Below are 18,877 nucleotides of genomic sequence, written 5' to 3'. Positions count from 1 at the left end.
TTCATTACATACGTTAAAATCTGCTATATTGTTTGTGGTATCCCAATATGTTGACAACAAAATGTGCTGTGACCTTTCCTTCAACCTTTCCTACTGCCCTGTGCTGATTAATACATTCGCAAGCAATTCCCTAAATCCCACTTAATACATTCCCAGCATCCTCTTCAACAAAGGTCAGGCTATTGTCTGCCTCTGAGCAAAGAATCTCTTGAACCTAAGCCACCCTGTTGTAGGCCCTCAGCAAAAAAAATGCACATAAGCTGTGTTAACAGTTCTATCACACAAGCCACCTCTGCTATATCTGCAATACAAGCTTTGTTGCTTTAGTAAAACTGGTAAGTTCTAGAATTAATTTTGATGTTCAGATGAAAATAAGTAATATTGGCTGTTTTACTTCAAAGTTGATGAAATAAAAGCAAGGTAAATTCAAACAAAAATGTCTTGCTTCATGGCGACAGGATTTATCTGTCAAGAGGATGGTGAATGTTTTATAAACATGTTTAAATCTGCTGGAGTGCCTTAAAGTAAATTTTAAAGCACTGTGGAACTTAAAGTCATGAAAGGTGGTAAATAAATACAAGAAGTTGCATTGTTTTGCTTTGTTTTTCAGTCGATACCTTTCTTATGGACCGCAGTAATAATAATAGTAAACTTTATTATTGTCACAAGTAGGCTTACATTAACACTGCAATGAAGTACAGTAGAAATTTCCCAGTCGCCACACTCCTGCACCTGTTCGGGTACACTGAGGGAGAATTCAAAATGCCCAATTCACCTAACAATGACGTCTTTCGGGACTTGTGGGAGGAAACCGGAACACCCAGAGAAAACCCACGCAGACATTGGGAGAACATGCAGTCTCTGCACAGACAGTGACGGAACCCTGGTCCCTGTTGCTCTGAAGCAACAGTGCTTACTACTGCACTACCATGCTGCCCTACAAGTGCCACAGGTTATTCAGGGACCATTAGTGAAAAGATAAAGTCAATATTAAGTTTGCATTAAAATCAGCACTGAGCCAAAATATAATGATCTTCAAATGCTGGACCACAAACTGATTCAGAACAAATGCGAGGTGAAATTTGTTTTAAATATTAATGCAATATTGGTATTAGTGAATTGGCTGCCTATTTTATATCCACTGAACTTCCTTTCCTTTTCCTTTTCCTTTGACATCAATGTCAAAAATCTGGATGTGTTAGGCTGAAGCTTCAATGCTGACATTCATTGTGTATGGAATGCAATTGTTTTTGCAGTGATACACTGGTGGTTTCCATGTGTTTTTTTGCAGTCATAAATTCGTTCAGAATTTGTTTGGAGAGTGCATATTCTTTCTTTCTCCCGATGGCCTAATATTCCATATTTAGTGTGTATTATTGTGTAGGGTGGGGAATGATGACACAGGTGATAACTTCAACTGTTTATTACAAAGATTTTTGGCTGCTCTTGTATGCTGTGCATATAGCCATGTGGAAGTAACTTCCTGCACACTCCCTCACATTGCTTTTCTGTACTGGTGCATCGGCCATTTGGCAACATATGAATGGATTCACATTCTACATCTTCCCCATTTCTAGTTGAGACAATCTGTAACTGCATGCAGATAACAGTACCAAAATGGCTGTAAAAAAAAATGGGGAACTTGAATACACAAAGTATGAACTTGTGCCAAAAACTGCACAAAACCCACATATCCCCCCCCCCCCCCCCCCCCCTCCCAGCCTTTTCAGAAACAGCACATAAGTTGGTACATAGTCCTTAAATGTGGGGTTTGGTCTGCTCAGCCACCCCAACCCGTATAGTTACACAAGTTGGCCATCCCCGGGAGGCAGCCAGGTTATTGTTCACATGGCGGACAGTACCAGGTGAGCCTGGGGTAGACATGCTGGCTGACGTTTTGTTACATTTTTAGCAGGAAGGGCCTCCAGCTCAACTGGTGTGGAGGCATGGACTGCAGACTAGGTGTGTCAGCCTCTGTGGCAGTTAGCAGGGCTGGTTCAGATACCTCCAGCAGATGATGCCAGTTCCTGACGGGCATGGCGCCATCTGAAGCCAGCATGTGGGTGTTGGTTTGGGGAGCATGACTGTGCACAACAGCCAATTTGGCATAACCCCATGTAGTTTGCTTTCTAATTGTCTCACCTGGTTCCAGAGTCTTTATGGGTGTTGCAGTTCTAGCATCTCTTCTCTCTTTGTTGTCATTTCATAAGGGCTTCCTCTACCTTTTGTTTCCACTTTGGTAATAGGGATTATGGTCCTGGTTTAGCTGGAGAACATTCTCTGTGCTGGTGAGAGCAGAACTTTCATTGGCAGATTGCGCAGGCAAAGCAATGAAGCTTAAAAGTCTTGAGTTGTCTCGGAGGCATTTCTTTGAGGATGTGCTTTGAATGTACTGAACGGTCCGCCAAACCATTCGATTGTGGCTAAAGGGGGCTGCTTATAACATGTTCATAGTCCCATGTCTGTGCAAAGCCCTTGAACTCCCTGCACACAAACACCGGCATTAACCGTTGTGGATGCTGTGCATGACAAAGTCTCTTCAGCTTCCAGATTACTGTAGCATCTTCAGATAAGTAGTCAAATTCCCAGCACCCTGAGAATGAATCAACAAGGATCAGATGCTGTTTCCCGTTCCAGTCAAATGTATCTGTTGTGGTGAGTGACCTGGAAGGTTTGGAATCTCTGGAAGATGCAGTGGCTCTTTGGTTTGGTGAGGCCTGAGCACATTGCACGGTGAGCTCTTGGACACCTCCCTCTTTATGTCGCCAAACACTGACGGTCATTGCAGTTTATTTTGCCCTACACTTTGTCGTTTCAACCCCTGGGTGCCTTAGTGGAGCTGCTGGGTTGGAGTATTTCTGCGAAGAGTGAGGGTTTATGAACCTATGGCCATGCAATATCAGTCCAGCTTGCACTGTTACGCGTAAAAAGTGGGGAACCCATGGGGAAGCTCTTTTATTGTTGCACGCCATCCCTTCATGATGATGCCGTGGAGTTGCTTGCATGAGTGTTCCATTTGAAGGGCAGCTTTGATTTAATTAGTTCTTTGAGATGACAGTATCTGGATTGTCAAAATGCTGATGTCATCCTTACAGTCACCATGCTCAGTGGTGGATGGGTGCGCAATGGAAAGGGCATCTGCTAAGTATAGTTCCTTACCATGCTTGTAAATCACATTGAGGTTGTATCGTCAAAGCTCACCGATCGGCGGGCCGGCCTCTCCCCACCCCCAGGCCTACTTTGTTCCGCTTCCGGCCCCAGAACCCCCACGCCATGTTGCGTTGGGGCCGGAGCGTTCCGCAAGTTAACCGCACATGCGTCGGTAGGCACTTTGCCACTGCGTGGGTTGGCGCCGCCTACAGTCCGCACCAGGATGTAAGGTTGGAGTGGCGTGAACTGCTCCAGCGCCGTACTGGCCCCCTGTGGGGGGCAGAATCCCTACTGTCCGTTCCCATTTTGCATCGTCGTGACAGCGTTCACAACGGCGCAAACACTTAGTCTCCATTTTGGAGAATCGCACCCATGTTTTTTTTTGTGGAACAACTGCTAGCGAACACTTTCAATGTATTCCACACACAATATGGTCTGCTATGAGTTTGATTGTGAGAGCACTGAATTTGCACGTTTTTGGCAAAATTTTCAATGTTGACATACACCACTGCATCCATTCATCGGGGTGACTGGTTCCATGTCTTTAATGAATCCACCCTCTACTGCTGGCAGCAAAGGTTTAATCTAAAAAAAATTTCTTTCTCTCTGATACCTTTTCCAGACCCAATAGTTATGTTTAAAAAGGAGCCAGTTTAACCAGGCTTTCTTCAGTTAAGGTTGAGCAAATTTATTAACTACTAAAAAGGTAAGGAGAAATGATAAAATACATACATCTACATTCACACAGAATAGAAATCAGGACTCAGTCCAATAGTAAGTAAAATCAGAAAAGGTCCTATGGAACAGCCCTTCAGATGTGAGGAGTAGATGATTGAGCATGACAGCCAATGCAGATTGATTCCAGTAGTTGACTTCTGCTGGCAGCTAGTTGATTCTTTGATTCAGGTGTATTGTGGTAGAATTTATTTTTATAGCTGTGATCTTTCTGCTGGATGATCAACTTCCCCAGTCAGAGTTTTAGATTTTTCTGCAAAATATGGTTATTTTGCAGGGGCCTGGCTTGCTGTATCACCTCAGTGTTGCAAACTTCTATTTGCTGTTTCTCACAGCGCACACACAAACCAACAGACACAGCAGGCGGGAAGCAAGCAGGCTTTTAACCTCCTCCTATGTATATTCCAACTGGAAACCCCAAATACACTAGTCTCTTCTAGCCAACTATACCCAGAGTCTTTGAGATGGGAATGCTGCTATGTTCCTTTGTCTTTACCGTATAAGGGCCCTGACTGTTTATTTCCTTATTTCCCATTTCTTTTGTTTTGTCGTTATCATTTTTGATCCATGGGCGATTAATGGACATGTACCTTTAAGTCAAATATCAGAGAGAATGGGGAATTCAGAGGGTCGGTGCAGACTCGATGGACTGAATGACTTTCTTCTGCACAGTAGGAATTCTAATTCTATGGTATCATCCAAACCATGAGTTAACTCCATGTTTGTATTGTTGTTCTTTCTTTTCCTCTGTCTTTTCTATGGCTCTATTCCAATTATGGCAATCAGTGAGTTTGCCCTGCTTTCTTTTGATATCTATGTTCTAATGCTCAGAGTCGCCAGGTATCAAATGATACCACCACAAGGTTCAACCGGCTATCGGTCAACGAGCCAAACACCAGTTAGTTAGTTCAAGGTCAAGGGTACTTTATTTACACACAATTAGTCATGAAACATAAACACTACTAGTTAATGTACCTATCGACTAAGACAACCTGTACTTAACTTCAGGCACCCGGCTTAGGTCAGAGGAACAGTGGCCGCTGTCTGATTCTGGAACTATCGAGTCAGGAGAAGTAACTTCTGCTCAGCTAGGCTCATCCATCTGATAGTGAGCGTTGAACTTGGACTTGCTTCTGGTGTTGCTACCCTTAGAAATGATTGTGGCCAGGGCACCAGGTCCAAGAGAGGATGAACATATGGTGAACCCTTCTTCTTATACTTGGGGGTTTTTGAGCTCTTTTGGGCGGTCCTTCAGTTTGGGCCCCACTAATTGGGTGATCCCTGATCACTCTGTCGATTCCTAACCAATAAGTGGGCGGGGATCTGGATGGCTGGGCATGTCCCAAGTGGTCACTGACCCCATTATTAACGCTTCCCCTGAACAGGGAGTGGCTCCGAAATGTCTGGGACTGTACCAGTCGCTCAAGTACCAGTCCTTTGTTTTGGTGAAGATGGGCCATCAAATGCGAATCGGCCCCATCAAAATGCTAATTAGTTGGAGTTTCGATACCGTCTGGACTCCTTGCTTGCAAATATGCATTTCAGGCTCTGAGCCTGCCTGAGTGTTGCCTTGCCCATTTTACCTGCTAGGCTTTGCGAGTTTCTGTGTTCCTAGTTGTAAGTGGCCATCCCAGATGGCTACAGTATTTACACAGGTCCCTGTCCATCCACACCACAAGTGATGTTAGTCTCCGGTCATGTGTCTCTTTACATCATATTTTGGGCGGTACTGTTTCCCAATCCCACATTAACCCTTGCTACCCTTATACTTCAGTGGGAGTCTGCACACTACCTAGTTTTCACTTTGGTTTAGGTCTGAAAGTGTTACACAGCACTGCAAGTTAGTATGAATCATTGGGAGAGAGCCTAAATCCATTCTGAAGGCTGGATCCATAACCATAGTGTCAGACCTACCATTGCTAGTTAGAGTCCAAATGCCCTGTAATTCTCTTGTGTGATGTAAAATGTGTCATTTTAAGTCTCCAATTGTTTATTGAAAGTTATCCCTAGTTTTGACTGTTGGATGATATAAACTTAGTCTTGGCATCCAGTATCTGCATCTGTAACAGCCTACCGGAACGTATTCCAATCTTAAAAGCTAGTCTCATTAAATTACTCATTAAAACCTGACTTTGAATTTGTTTGGTAAAATTTTGCGTGCTCTCAATCCATAGTCTGCATTTTATTCAGATATTCGTCTTCAACAGCAATCATCATTTGTTCCGCAGTTTAGGCAAGCAGGCGGATAATGAGGTTATTGCAATTAATGTCATCACACCATCCTTTGGGAATCAGTAAACTGTGTTTCCTCTTTTGATGATCAACCTTGAAGATCCGCAACATAAAATGTTTGTAAATAGATTGCAACAAGAGCCTGCATGCAACTAATGAGCTAATAACCTTAAAACTCAATAGAAACTTCAATTCTGAAAATGCAAAAAAACACACACTTTTAATGAAATATATGTGGCACAAGATGTCAATCCATTTCCTGGTGCAGTTTATACAACAGTCATCATCTTGCAATATGATTTATAGTAAGGCCATGGGATGTAGGAGCAGAAGTAGACCATTCAGCCCATCATGCCTGCTCCACCCATTCAATTAAATCATGACTGATTTTATATGATAATCCTGATGGCAGGTGGTGGCGCAGTGGTATTGTCATTAGACTAGTAATCCAGTGACCCAGGGTAATGTTTTGGGGGCCTGGGTTTGAATCCCACCATGGCAGATGGTGAAATTTGAATTCAATAAAAATCTGGAATAAAAAGTATAATGATGACCATGAACCATTGCCGATTGTCGTAAAAACCCATCTGTATAATTCTCAAGATGTCTTTAAAATAATTGGAGGTTTTTATTTTTAACAAGCAACCAAATATTATATATTGTCCTTTAAGTAGGAGTACTTTGTAACAGAAATCAAGTACCACTGATTCTTGAAGACAAAGATTGTAAATTATATAACAGGAAATATCCCGAAGGGTAGTCTGTCTGTTAAGTAGGTAGTCAGGCTAACTGACAGCAGTGAAGTTGTTATAAACATAAGCACATTAGTCTTTTTAGAATGATGGTGAGTCAGGAGTATTTGTCAGTCCTAATGGGAGATCATTTTTGAGTATTCTGCAATGAATTACTGTTCAGATGCATATTACTGTAGTGTGTTCAGTCTTTAATGTGCCCTTCGTAAAATTTATCGATGCTTAAAGTGATGCCTGCAGCTGAAATCATTAATTGGGGAAAAATAGTTTTGTGTCTAGTGTTCAGTGACCCAAAATCATGCCATGACAGCAACATTTTCCTGAAATCATTCAGCTAGTTGCATTTTAGGCAGTAGCAAACATGCATTGCAAAAAAAAAAGTCAATTTTGCGCGTTCTTGCAATGTTCTTGCAAAAAGCAACAGACACTGTACGTACCTCAAATTTTAGGAAATATGTTTCCCAGCAATATTTTTCAAGTCCTGCTAGTTCTAAAGCAGAAAGTTAAGTACAGGTTTCTTGAGAAGAGCAGCACTGAACAAATTAAAGCCTTTGACCCCTCTTGAATTAAGTTCTCAAAATACATGAAATTTTAAACATATCTTCCCCTAGCATGTTGAATCAAAGATCCTGCTTAAAGTGAAATGTGAGAGATATGGGAAATTGCAGTACTTTTTAAGCATAGGGAGCACTGGAATTTCATTGATGAGAAATATATTTAGTGAGTAAATTCTATCAATGGCTAAAGACCACTTTGTCTTTTTAAGAAAGTTCAGGAGTAATTCTTTTCCTTTCGAAAGTTGCAATGGTAGGTTGAAATAATGATGACAAACCATATGGAAGTAAAAGGGAGCTTTGTTTTCACCCATTTTCTATTGATTAATTGGTGGTCACGTTACAAAATGACACTGCTCTGGAGAATTCAATAATGTGGTTATGACCAATTATATTCATGGTCTATTTAATCTCCAATTGATCCAGTTTGCAGCGATAGTCGCAATTTGGGTTACTTCCTTCTTTCTTTAACACAACTGTGCTGTAAATCAAAACCAGCCTCCAATATGGAAAGGAGAGCACTTTGACAAGGACACTGGATTGACTGAATAATAGTATTCATCTTTAGGTCTTGCAAGTTGATGAAGAATGATTGGATTGAAAAGCGAGAGTGCTAGCTGACCTGCAGGTCAAAACAGAAAATGCTGGTGATACTCAGAAGGTCAGGCGGCATCTGAGAAGAAAAGGAAATGGAGTTGATATTTCAGGTCACTGAGTATTTTCAGCACCTGACCCGTGATCAGCAGACAAACTTATCTCCAGTATCGTATCGAACAGTAGGGCACTTCATGTTTCTTCGAATGAAAGTTGTCACCACTGTCCTTTCAAATGATACACCATTTGGTTCACTGTAAGTCGAAGATTAGTGGAGTTCTGAATCAACCAACCTGCTGGGCATTCTAAAGAAGAAAAATGTAAATGCTGACAAGTGGTAAGCAGTCAACATCTGTAGCGGTAGGGGTAGATAATTAGTATTTTACAAGCGTGGTCCTTCATCAGAACTGAAGGCTGCAAGATAAAAAAGCAGGTAAAAATGGAAAAATGTCCAAAGGAAAAGTGAAGACTTCAGTTATGTGAAAAGAATCGAAAAGGAAGGGTACTTCTTCCTCAAGCCAAAAAGGTTAAAAGGAGATTTGATGGCAGGATCCAAAATTGAGGGATTTTGATTGAAGCTGAAACCGTTTCCTCTGGTGGGTGGGGCCATAGCGAAAGGATACGGATTCAAGATAATTGGCAAAAGGATCAGAGACAAGATGAGGATAAATATTTATGTAACAAATTGCGATGATTGAAAGTCACTGTTTGAGAGGACAATGCACAATTCGAAAGGAATGTAAAAAGATTCGCTAATACTTCGTAAAACAAATTTAGACGTATACTTGAAAAAAAGTTGCAAGGCTTTGGGTAAAGTACACGGGAGTGGCACAATAGGTTTTTCAAAGAGTCGGTACATAAATGCGAGGTTGAGTAGCTTCTTGCGGTGTAGGTTTCTATATTAAAAAAGGATGTAAGTGGGAGGGAATTGAAGATATTCCAATTATAGAAAGAGGGAGATGGATTAAATGAGCTACAAATTGCTTTGTAGAAAACTATTAGATGCTGTATAAGATTATCAGAGAGGGATCATAAAAGGGCATTAAGACACTTTAGGGCATTAAGGGCATTAAGTCCTAAACATTAGGACACCAAATGGGTCAAGTGCTGATGCATCTCCTTGCTGTTTGGGACTTCAGATTGTCCAGTTTTGCCGTTACATTGTCCGCGTGCAACAGTGACTGCATAAGGTTTTTCTATTTAGCTGTTGAGCACTATGGTACCATTTGAGCATGCGAAAGCACTATAGAAATGAAAATTTTCTTCAGTTATATTGGAAACAAATTTTAGCGCAAGCTTTAACAACAGTATCTTACTTTACTCCAGGGCACTTTGTAAACTGGGGCGTGATCCAACGGCCACACTGTGCTCGAAAAGCAGCTCGCCACAGGCAAGCATGGCCATTGAATACCAGGAGACCCTGCTTACGGGATGTACCCGGCTCACAAAATTTCGCGAGATTCAACGCAATCTCGTGAGACGTTGCAATGTGAATCTCGCTCACAATGGGTGAAATCACATTTTAGCAAATCTGTATATTATTACTCTAATATGCAGATTGCCGAGGTGTCTGAGGCTTTGGGATTCATCCTCTTGGGCCATAGCTGTTCAGCACTGGTCCGCACAAACAGGAATCAGATGGAACAACACTCGTGGGGGGTCTCCCAGGGGATTGGAGGCCATGAGCTGCATGCCCTTTGGACAGGATAGTGCCCTGGCACTAGTGTCAGCTGGGTACCCTGGCAGTGCGACTTGGGTGTCAGCCTGGCACTGCCAAGTTGCCCAGGTAGCACTGCCAGCTGACATGGGCACTGCCAATCTAGCATTTTTTGTGCGGGATTGGGCCCGTGTTTCCTGGCGTGGGCGTTGGGGGTGGTTGTGCGAGGGTGCGGAGGAGGGGGCGGAGGTTGGGATCATTTTGGGGGCATTGGAGCTCCCCACTCTATGGGGCTATGTGTGGCCTAGGTCGTATGTTCCCTGTTGAGGCTTCTTATTCAACGTGAGTCACATTGAATAGCCATGTGTTTCTTGGCACTGAGAGTGCCGGGAAACACCCGACTAAGCACTCGACTAAACACGCTCGCTTGGGGATCGCACCTGGTCTGAAAATTGAATCTAGTAATATTGGGCAATGACCTATTTTTTATTCCTTCCTCGTGTGTACTTTGTCCCTTTTATTATTTCAAAACCAATTAAAGAAATGCATTCTATTTATTTTTTTCTGAAATTTAATTTCATATCATTTGTTCATCTGTCATGATGCAAGTACTTGAGGAGGTGCAAATGTCCAGTGAAACTGTAGTGTTTTTACAATTGTAACCTTACACTTGAAGTCAACAGTGTCAACAGGATCAGATGTGCCTTTCAACTAATTTCCCTCAAGTTTAGCCAGAGGGATCTGGACTCCAGGACACGCAATTTGGGTCTACAGTACCCAATTAGCACCCCCCAACCCAAAGGAGGAAAGTCAGTCAAGAGTGCTACCTTGCACCTGATCTAAAATCCAAATTTTCTTTCATTAGATTTAAATTTTTCTGGATATTGTCAGGGTAAAACAACTCAGAAAATATTCCCCCATTAAAGGGAATAGGAGTTGGGTTTGTGGAGTGTTTGATACACAAGGTTAGACAACACACCTAATCTTTAAGTAAATACATTAATATTAGAACTATAGAATCCCTACATTGCAGAAGGAGACCATTCGGCCCATTGGGTGTGCACCGACCTTCTGAAAGAACACCTCACCTCGGCCCATTCCACCGCCCTATCCCTATAACCCCACCTAACTTGCACATCTTTGGACGGTGGGAGGAAACCAGAGCACCCGGAAGAATCCCACACAGTCACCCAAGGCCCGAATTGAACCCAGGTCCCTGGTGCTGAGAGGCAACAGTGCTAACCACTGTGCCACCGTGCCATGAGAAAACATGGAATTTGGTGGTCATAGAGTATAAATTGCAATGCTTACATAATATCCCAAAAAGAAAAGATAACAAAGTCTAATTTCTATGAGAATCAAAACTTCAGAATGTACTTAATGCAAATACTCAACTTTAAAAGAGATCTTGGGAATGCATCAAACATCAAAGCATCATTACCTTGACCCCTGAGAGTGAGAGACTTGCTGCATTCATAATAGATCTGAAGTGGAGTTGACCGCTACCAACACATTTCCCCCAACGAATCAAACAATTCAAATTATGTTTATATATTTGGTGTTGTACAATTAAAAATGCGGCATGGAAGATGGCCATTTGTTCAATAATAGACCAATCCCAATCATTATCCTATTTTAGGTGAAAAGGCACTCCTATTGTAATTAAGTTGCCCTTTCAATTTCTAAGAAACATTTATTTATTCTTGAGAAATAAGGGTTGGGTAATAGTCATGTTGGTCAAACTGCTTGATGAACTTGGGGCCCAGTGTTCCTTTACCAAATTGTGATTTTACTTATCCAAACTAGCATTGTACTAGTGCTATTTGTCATTGTAGGATAATGGCTTTTAGGTGGGTGTAATGTCACATCGATGTGAAGGGAGTTCACCATGTTTGTGCTTGAGTCAATTTTTCTTCAGTTTTCTGTAGGTTTTACTGAAAAGTATTAAAAAAATTATTTTAGTCCTTATTTCTTGACAAAACTGGGTTCAAAGCTAAAGCATTGTTGGGCCATTTTAGAGTCAAGGACTCTGTTCTTAGCTTTGCATAAACATAGTATCAGCTGTGGCTCGATGTGTGAACACTCTTGCCTCCGAAAGTTTGAGAGTCAGGATTCACTCCAGGGACCTGAGCACAAGACTGGAACTATAATGCTGTTCGAGGTGCATGGCACACCCCCGCCAGCAGCGGGACCCTCCATCCAGGCAGCCGGCCTATGGGATTTCCCATTGTGGGCACCACCACAGTGACGAGAAATCCGTGGGCGTGAGCGCACTGCTGATGAAGCGGAGGATCCCGCCGATAGAGAATCCTGCCCATTCTGACATCACTGTCTAATTGTGGCTGTCACCTCACTACTTAAAAATATTTCCTTCACAGTAAAGTGCTTTGGGATGTCCTGAAATTGTGGAGGTGTTGTATGAATTCAAGAATTTATTTGTTTTATGCAAGTATCATTCTTTCCTCATCATGCCCAAAAATGAAGAAAAAAAGAATAGCTGGTATGTCAAGTGATCCCCACCATATCCCGATGCCTTAAGTATCATTATTCCCAACAGCTCTGTCAGCAACGTCATATAATCTCCTGGGAAGAGGCAAAGGAAACAGATCAAAAACCCAACGTCAATTCAGATAAAAGAAAAAGGAAAGCTATCAAACTAGCCCAAAACATCACATTAACCAAAGTTTATGTTGCTAAGTATTCCAACAACATTTTGTATGCGGTGGTGTCTGCTCCCAGCCAGGAACTGGTTCAGTTCTCTTTTGAACATTCACCTCACAATCCTGCTAAGCTCCACAATTACATTTCCCACATGTTTTACTGTCCTGTGTAACTACTGAAGTTTCTTCTTCGTTGCTTTTTTCCAAGATTAAAGAGCTCAAACATCTCCAAATGTTCCTTGTAACTCAATTCTGACATTGGAGATGAGCTTTGATATTCTTCTCTGCCCTGATGGTAGGGCATGAAAGTCTTCCACTATCAACATTGCTCACAGCACTAGTGGCACTGTCTAACCAGATCACTGTACACTTCAGAGCATGACAGCAAATTATTTATGTTCTACTGATTCAGCAATATGGTTTAGCATTCTATTTGTTTATTTGATTGCTGCTCTGCAGTAACTTGACATGTTAATTGCCAAGTCTACAAATAACCCTTCAGGTAAAGACTTCAAGCTGTTTGCAATCCTTTATCATCATTAAGTTGATAATTTAGGATCTGCTAGCAGAGAAAACATCACACTACCGTTCATGTTGCAATCCTTGGATGTTCTATCCATTGGTCAAAATGGGATCTAGGCTCAACAGTACAATCTCTAAACTTTGTTGGTGTTCAAGCAATTAGTCTGCTATAAGGTTTGAACATTAAAGCTCTAATAGGTTGATGGTGCAGTGGTTAGTATTGCTGCCTCACGGCACTGAGGTCCCAGGTTCGATCCTGGCTCTGGGTCATTGTCCATGTGGGGTTTGTACATTCTCCCTGTGTTTGCGTGGGTTTCACCCCCACAACCCAAAGATTAATTAATTTGCAGACAACACTAAAGTCGGTGGAGTTGTAGACAGTGTGGGAGGATGTTGCAGGTTACAGGGGGACATAGATAAGCTGCAGAGCTGGGCTGAGAGGTGGCAAATGGAGTTTAATGTAGAGAAGTGTGAGGTGATTCACTTTGGAAAGAATAACAGGAATGCGGAATATTTGGCTAATGGTAAAATTCTTGGTAGTGTGGATGAGCAGAGGGATCTTGGTGTCCATGTACATAGATCCCTGAAAGTTGCCACCCAGGTTGATAGGGTTGTGAAGAAGGCCTATGGTGTGTTGGCCTTTATTGGTAGAGGGATTGAGTTCCGGAGCCATGAGGTCATGTTGCAGCTGTACAAAACTCTGGTACGGCCGCATTTGGAGTATTGCGTATAGTTCTGGTCGCCTCATTATAGGAAGGACGTGGAAGCTTTGGAACGGGTGCAGAGGAGATTTACCAGGATGTTGCCTGGTATGGAGGGAAAATCTTATGAGGAAAGGCTGATGGACTTGAGGTTGTTTTCGTTAGAGAGAAGGTTAAGAGGTGACTTAATAGAGGCATACAAAATGATCAGAGGGTTAGATAGGGTGGACAGTGAGAGCCTTCTCCCGCGGATGGAGGTGGCTAGCACGAGGGGACATAGCCTTAAATTGAGGGGTAATAGATATAGGACAGAGGTCAGAGGTAGGTTTTTTACGCAAAGAGTGGTGAGGCCGTGGAATGCCCTACCTGCAACAGTAGTGAACTCGCCAACATCGAGGGCATTTAAAAGTTTATTGGATAAGCATATGGATGATAATGGCATAGTGTAGGTTAGATGGCCTTTAGTTTTTGACTTCCCATGTCGGTGCAACATCGTGGGCCGAAGGGCCTGTACTGCGCTGTATCGTTCTATGTTCTATGTTCTATGTGCAAGGTAGGTGGATTGGCCATGCTAAATTGCCCCTTAATTTGAAAAAATGAATTGGGTACTCTAAATTTATACAAAAAAAAACAACAGTCACCACCATTTACTAGACCTTCTCATTTACAAGGCCTTCTCACTACTCAAGAAACTTTCTCTGCAGAAGATTTACAGCATTCCCTTTGTCTTGCTTATTAAGAGACAGACTCTGGTCTGTCACAGGATGATCCAAAATCAACTCCAAATTCACACCAATGTATCATCTTTTAGAGACACTGATACAGAATGGGTATGCAGAAGGAAGTAAATGGGTGATAAGATTCCAGCTCTGTGATCAACTATTCGGAGTGCAGCATTATCTCCAATCTATGATTTTTGAACTGACATGGAATGAAGCAGGACTGTCAGCAGATTCCTTTTAAACTGCTAGTGTCTAAAGGAACCGACACGTTTAACATATGAGAAGCATCACCTTGTAATTGACCAGCACTAATTTCCCCATACACGTGGCTTCTCACGATAAGTGTGGCATTATTAAATGGTGGACAGTGTAATAAATGTCGTGCTGCCTTTACTAAAATGACTTGATATTCAACAACTTTCCTCGTACAGGTGAGAGGAACTGCTGCCCCCATGTCTGTATTCAGGGGCTACCCAATCTAGTTCCCCATGGAGAACAATAACTTCCTCAGAACATGATGTGGAGATGCCGGCGTTGGACTGGGGTGAGCACAGTAAGAAGTCTTACAACACCAGGTTAAAGTCCAACAGGTTTGTTTCAAACACGAGCTTTCGGAGCACGGCTCCTTCTTCAGGTGAATGGAAAGGCTTGTTCCAGAAATGTTTATATAGACACAGTCAGAGATGCCCCGGAATGCGAGCACCTGCAGGCAATCAAATCATCAAAGATGCAGAGAGAGAGGTAACTCCAGGTTAAAGAGGTGTGAATTGTCCCAAGCCAGTTCAGTCGGTAGGCCTCTGCAAGTCCAGGCTTGTTGGTGGGGGCCGAATGTAATGCGACATGAATCCCAGATCCCGGTTGAGTCCGCATTCATGCGTGCGGAACTTAGCTATAAGTTTTTGCTCAGCAATTTTGCGTTGTCGCGTCTCCTGAAGGCCTCCTTGTAGAATGCTGACCCGGAGATCAGAGGCTGAATGTCCTTGACTGCTGAAGTGTTCCCCAACTGGAAGGGAACAGTCCTGCCTGTTGATAGTCGCACGATGCCCGTTTATTCATTGTCGCAGTGTCTGCATGGTCTCGCCAATGTACCACGCTTCGGGACATCCTTTCCTGCAGCGTATGAGGTAGACTACATTGGTCGAGTCGCACGAGTATGCGCCGCGTACCTGGTGGGTGGTGTTTCCACGTGTAATGGTGGTGTCCATGTCGATGATCTGGCATGTCTTGCAGAGATTACCCTGGCAGGGTTTTGTGGTGTTGTGGTTGCTGTTCTGAAGGCTGGGTAATTTGCTGCAAACAATGGTTTGTTTGAGGTTGCGCGGTTGTTTGAAGGCCAGTAGTGGGGGTGTGGGGATGACCTTGGCAAGATGTCCATCCTCGCTGATGATGTGTTGGAGGCTGCGAAGAAGATGTCGTAGTTTCTCCGCCCCAGGAAAGTACTGGACGACGAAGGGTACTCTGTCAGTGGTGTCCCGTGTTTGTCTTCTGAGGAGGTCGGTGCGGTTTTTTGCTGTGGCGCGGTGGAACTGTCGATCAATGAGTCGAGTGCCATATCCCGTTCGTACGAGGGCATCTTTCAGCATCTGTAGGTGTCTGTTGCGCTCCTCCTTGTCTGAGCAGATCCTGTGTATACGGAGGGCTTGTCCATAGGGGATGGCTTCTTTAATGTGTTTCGGGTGAAAGCTGGAGAAGTGGAGCATCGTGAGATTATCTGTGGGCTTGCGGTAAAGCGAGGTGCTGAGGTGACCGTCCTTGATGGAGACGAGTGTGTCCAAGAATGGAACTGAATTTGGAGAATAGTCCATGGTGAGTTTGATGGTGGGATGGAACTTATTGATGTCATCGTGTAGTCGTTTCAGTGATGTCTCGCCGTGGGTCCAAAGGAAAAAAATGTCATCGATGTATCTGGTGTATAGCATCGGTTGAAAGTCCTGTGTGGTGAGGAAGTCCTGTTCAAACTTGTGCATGAAGATGTTGGCATATTGAGGTGCAAATTTGGTCCCCATGGCTGTTCCGTGCGTCTGGATGAAGAATTTGTTGTCGAAGGTGAAGACGTTGTGGTCTAGAATGAAACGGATGAGTTGCAGAATTGCGTCTGGAGATTGGCAGTTGTCGGTGTTGAGGACTGAGGCTGTTGCAGCAATGCCGTCGTCATGGGGGATGCTGGTGTAGAGTGCCGAGACATCCATTGTGACGAGGAATGTTCCTGGTTCAACTGGTCCATGGGTGCTGAGTTTCTGTAGGAAGTCCGTCGTGTCGCGACAGAAGCTGGGTGTACCTTGTACGATGGGTTTCAAGATGCCCTCGATGTGGCCAGAGAGGTTCTCACACAGGGTCCCATTGCCTGAAACGATAGGACGGCCTGGTGTGTTGGCCTTGTGTATTTTCGGGAGGCAGTAGAGATCTCCAATGCGGGGATTACGTGGGATGAGAGCACGTAGGGTGTTCTGAAGGTCTGGATCTAAGGTCTTGATCAGTCTGCTGAGTTGGCGGATGTGTTCCTTGGTTGGATCTGCGGGTAACTGCCTGTAGTGTTCCTGGTTGTCGAGTTGTCGGTATACTTCTTTGCAGTAGTCTGTTCTGTTCAGTATGACGGTGGCCCCTCCTTTGTCTGCTGGTTTGATGACGATGTTGCGGTTGGTCTTGAGAGTGCGGATGGCGTTGCGTTGTGCTTGGGTGATGTTTGAGGCTGCCTTGTGATTGCGAGTGATGAATCTGGCATTGACACGACTTCTGACGGCTTGAGCATACATGTCGAGTCTAGGGCAGCGGCCTTCCGGAGGGGTCCAATTTGACTCTTTCCTTTTCGGTTGCTGCACTGCAGATCTCGCGGTCTGCTGTTCCGGTTCATTGGTCGTGTCCCTGGGTTCGCTGTCGGCCTCTTGGGGTCTGTGGAAGAATTCCCGGAGCCTCATTCGCCTGATGAATTCCTCCGTATCTGCCGCGAGACTGATGGGGTCCATTTTGGTGGTGGTGCAGAAATTGAGCCCTCTGCTGAGGACTTCGATTTCGTCTGGTTGAAGGGTGTAGTCTGACAAGTTGACAATGGATTTCCCTGTATTGTTTTCGACTGTTGTACCGGGAGAAGCTTGATTGCTGCTGGTGGTGATGCCAAGTTTCTCAAGCTTCCTGTTCTTGGTGTGCATGTAGGTGGCATAGTATTGCTGTCTCATCTGTTTGGCGGTGTTCCGCAGCTGGTCTGCTGTGTCCTGAGCGCAAGTTGAGAATATGGCCTCTCTCTTGGTTTCCAGGTTGCGTCGACTGCTGTAGAGTTGGTGTACGAGGTGTTTGAGGAGTGTGACAGAGGTGCGGTGGCAGAGTCTTTCAGCGTAGGCTGAAAGATGCCCTCGTACGAACGGGATATGGCGCTCGACTCATTGATCGACAGTTCCACCGCGCCGCAGCAAAAAACCGCACCGACCTCCTCAGAAGACAAACACGGGACACCACTGACAGAGTACCCTTCGTCGTCCAGTACTTTCCTGGGGCGGAGAAACTACGACATCTTCTTCGCAGCCTCCAACACATCATCAGCGAGGATGGACATCTTGCCAAGGTCATCCCCACACCCCCACTACTGGCCTTCAAACAACCGCGCAACCTCAAACAAACCATTGTTTGCAGCAAATTACCCAGCCTTCAGAACAGCAACCACAACACCACAAAACCCTGCCAGGGTAATCTCTGCAAGACATGCCAGATCATCGACATGGACACCACCATTACACGTGGAAACACCACCCACCAGGTACGCGGCGCATACTCGTGCGACTCGACCAATGTAGTCTACCTCATACGCTGCAGGAAAGGATGTCCCGAAGCGTGGTACATTGGCGAGACCATGCAGACACTGCGACAATGAATAAACGGGCATCGTGCGACTATCAACAGGCAGGACTGTTCCCTTCCAGTTGGGGAACACTTCAGCAGTCAAGGACATTCAGCCTCTGATCTCCGGGTCAGCATTCTACAAGGAGGCCTTCAGGAGACGCGACAACGCAAAATTGCTGAGCAAAAACTTATAGCTAAGTTCCGCACGCATGAATGCGGACTCAACCGGGATCTGGGATTCATGTCGCATTACATTCGGCCCCCACCAACAAGCCTGGACTTGCAGAGGCCTACCGACTGAACTGGCTTGGGACAATTCACACCTCTTTAACCTGGAGTTACCTCTCTCTCTGCATCTTTGATGATTTGATTGCCTGCAGGTGCTCGCATTCCGGGGCATCTCTGACTGTGTCTATATAAACATTTCTGGAACAAGCCTTTCCATTCACCTGAAGAAGGAGCCGTGCTCCGAAAGCTCGTGTTTGAAACAAACCTGTTGGACTTTAACCTGGTGTTGTAAGACTTCCTCAGAACAGACATTGAACTGCAATGCCTCTAACTTCCTTGATCATTTCTCCTACCCTTCCTTTGATTTTGCCAGACCAGACATAATATCCACACCCTGCTTTGGCAACACTTGGAAAAGATATACAAAACTGTGCCATATCCAAATTAAACTGAACAAGAAGTATTTATGGCGAAGGTATTACAGGGCTAGAAAACCTAGTTAGGATGTGATGTCGCTGCAGTACAGCGCAACTCTTCAG

General features: G+C 44.1%; 1 protein-coding gene and 1 long non-coding RNA gene across 2 annotated transcripts in view; one reads left to right on the top strand and one right to left on the bottom strand.

Annotated features, from left to right (window-relative positions):
- The window catches only part of kcnt2 (potassium channel, subfamily T, member 2), a 1,159,267-nt gene that overhangs the window by 9,105 nt on the left and 1,131,285 nt on the right, over positions 1-18,877 (bottom strand). The window lies entirely within an intron of this gene.
- LOC119964833 overlaps positions 191-18,877 on the top strand; it is a 90,291-nt gene continuing 71,604 nt past the window's right edge. Inside the window, exon 1 of the long non-coding RNA XR_005460378.1 lies at positions 191-335. This is a non-coding gene — a long non-coding RNA (uncharacterized LOC119964833). The remainder of the gene's footprint in view (positions 336-18,877) is intronic.

The sequence above is a fragment of the Scyliorhinus canicula genome, chromosome 4 (genome assembly GCF_902713615.1).
Source record: "Scyliorhinus canicula chromosome 4, sScyCan1.1, whole genome shotgun sequence".
Classification (NCBI taxonomy): Eukaryota; Metazoa; Chordata; class Chondrichthyes; order Carcharhiniformes; family Scyliorhinidae; genus Scyliorhinus; species Scyliorhinus canicula.
This window is presented reverse-complemented; position numbering and strand designations above follow the sequence as displayed.